General features: G+C 40.9%; 1 non-coding gene across 1 annotated transcript; it reads right to left on the minus strand.

Annotated features, from left to right (window-relative positions):
• Window positions 1-229: 229 nt before the first annotated feature.
• Window positions 230-336, minus strand: LOC141650637 (small nucleolar RNA R71). The gene has a single exon (XR_012546658.1). It is a non-coding gene; the product is annotated as a small nucleolar RNA R71 (small nucleolar RNA).
• Window positions 337-3,131: the final 2,795 nt, after the last annotated feature.

A 3,131-nucleotide genomic window follows, 5' to 3' on the forward strand; every position in this document is an offset into this window, starting at 1 on the left:
TAGTGAAGACCCTCACTCTCATATGGAGACCTTTTGTGACTATTGTGATGCGATTTCTCAAACCGGTGTAACTCAAGACCAAATTCGATGGGTCTTATTTCCTTTTTCTCTAATTGGCACCGCGAAATAATGGTTGAAAGGCCTTGATAAGGCTACTCTCGGAATTAATTATTGGAAGAAGTTGGCTCTAGCTTTCTACAAAAAGTTCTATCCACCGGAAATGACTAACATGCTAAGAGCTCAAATTACGGGTTTTAAGCAAAGGGATGAAGAATCTTTGTATGAAGCTTGGGAGCGATTCAAAGGAATTTGTCGCTCATGTCCTCACCATGGACTTAGCGAGTGGTTCTTGGTACAACAATTTTGGAACGGTCTTTATGAAGATTCAAGGAACATTCTCAACATGGGATCAAATGAAATGTTCACCGAAGTTGATGACAATCAAACTTGGAACAAAATTGAGGAAATGGCAGTCCATAACTCACAATATAGTAGACCCCGCAAGGCTACTAGAGGAGGAAAGCATGAAGTGGACTCCATTACTCAATTGGCTGCTCAACTTAGTGCTCAAATTGATACCATCAATTTGAAGTTTGAAAAAGCTATGGTAGACTTGAAGAAGCCTTAAAATCACCAAAGCATCATGTTAATGCCATGACGGCATCTTCATCAATCCCAAGTGAGATATGTGAGAATTGTTGAACTTTGGGACATGACCAAAGTGAATGTAGGGGAACAAATGAACAAGTGAATGCATTCCAAGCATACAAGAGTGGTACCCCTTATTCCAACTATTACAATAAAAACACCAAATTCCATCCAGATCTCTCATACAAAAGCCAAAATGTTCAAAACCCTCAACCAACATACACCCCACCTCCCATGAGAAACCAAAATCAAAGACCCTTTTACAACCAAAACCAAGGTTACCAAAATAAAACTCCATACAATCAACAAAATGACCAAGGTTTTGATGTTCAAAAAGCGGTCCTTCAAATGCAAAAGAATCAACAAGAATTTTTCACTCAAATGCAAAAGGATAGTCAAGCAAAGTAAATCACCATCAACAACATCCTAGCTCACACCAAAATGTTGGAAACCCAATTGACTCAACTAGCATCTTCAAGCTCACAAAGACAAAAAGGGCAATTACCACCTCAAAGTAATCCCCAAGACATGAAACGGTTAGTGCCATTCACTTGAGTAGTGGTACAAGGTATGAAGCACCGAAGAAGCAAGTTGAGGATGAAGTTGTGGAAGCTAGTGACAAAGAAGAAATTGTGCAAAACTCCAAGGATGGAGAACCATCAAGAGAAGAAATTTCAAAGAAAAATGAAGACAAGGTCAAGGAGAAGGAGCCCATTGTGATTAGACTTCCTTTTCCAAGTCGTCAAGCCAAGCCCAAATTTGATGACCAACTTGGAAAATTTATGGAAATGGTGAAGAATTTGGAAGTCTCAATTCCTTTCACGGAATTAATCAATCACGTGTCGGCCTATGCAAAATACATGAAAGACATCCTCACAAAGAAGAAGTCGATCCGGAAGCTTGAGACTATCGCCTTCACTAAGGTGAGTAGTGCAATACTTCAAGCGAGTTCACCTCCAAAACTCAAAGATCCGGGAAGCTTCTCAATACCGTGTACCATTGGCGACACCACGATCAACAAAGCCTTATGTGATCTAGGGGCTAGTGTGAGTGTTATGCCATCAACAACACCTTGGACATGCCCCCATGACATCTCACTAAGGATGAGAGTTTGGTGGAGTCCTCCATAAACCACCATTTGTAAATATTTCTAACCCCCTAACTCGCATTTTAAATCTTACATTGCATTTTTGTCATTTTTGGATTTTTATAGTTTGATCAAGATAATTATCATTTTTGAGAGATGTGAGGGAGGGACTAATGATTTTAATTGATGTGTAGTGCTTTAGCTTAGTGTGGGGATAGCAATTGCCTAGGCTATTCATGCCTTAGTAGTTCCCCTACAATGAAGAACACGGGGTTTTGAACAATGAAAAATGACACGGGATATGCAAGTGCACGGATGGAACTAAATCCGGGTAATACAGGGAGAATCCGAGCGTTTTCTAGGGAATCCGCCCGTCTTCAGCCAATCCGGGCGTCTTGGTCAAAATCCGCCCGTCCATCTGAGCTGAGAATTTGAAATTTTGGGACTGTTGATAAATCCGAGCATCCTGCAAGAGAATCTGCCCGTCTGCAGAAAGACGCCCGTCCTGAAAGGAAAGACGCCCGTCTTTTTGGCTGGGAAAAACAAGAAAACTCACTGGAAGAGAATCCGCCCGTCTTCAGCGAAATACGCCCGTCCCGCAGTTGATAAATCCGAGCGTCTTTGCTGAAAGACGCCCGTCTTTAGGCGAGAATTCTGAAGCAAAAACAGACAGAATCCGAGCGTCCCGACGGAAAGACGCCCGTCTTCCCCTGCTATTTCAAAATTTTCGGGTATTTTAAATACCCCTCCCACATTCATTTCTTCATTTCTTCATTCAAAACACTACCTATAAACCCCAAAAACTCAAAACCCTCATCCTCTCCATCACCAAAACAAGATTTCCTCAACCAAATTCAACAAAATCAAATCCAAACTTCCTTTTAACAACAATTAATCACTCCTCTTCCAACAAAAATCAAACCAAGCACCAAAATCTTCAACCTTTGAGTCGATTTTTGAAATTATAAAGGCAAAGCCTTTCATCTTAAAATCGATTTGGGTATACTTGGAAATTGAAGATTTTCACTCTTTTCTTGGTTCAATCATCAATGGCAAGGACAAAAGGAGCAACAAAGGCACCTAAGGCAAAGGCACTCTCAACAAGATAAAAGAGTCTTCAAGAAAAGAAAGCCTCATTGGCTATGGTGGTAGCTAGTTCAAACTTGGAAGTGCAACAACAACAACCTCCCTTGGAAGCAACAACATCAACAACTCCGGAAATTGCTCAACTTTCGAACTATCCGGAGGTAATTTTCATTTCTAACTCCCATAGGGAAACTTTTGCCAAGTATGCTAGAAAATCCTTTCTATCCACCAAGTTTATATGTGAAGATGCCTTGAACAAGTTGGGTGTCCTTGAACAAACTAAAGCCTTCTTTGAAGCCATGGGGTTGGG

Source organism: Silene latifolia, chromosome 3, assembly GCF_048544455.1.
Source record: "Silene latifolia isolate original U9 population chromosome 3, ASM4854445v1, whole genome shotgun sequence".
Lineage (NCBI taxonomy): Eukaryota > Viridiplantae > Streptophyta > Magnoliopsida > Caryophyllales > Caryophyllaceae > Silene > Silene latifolia.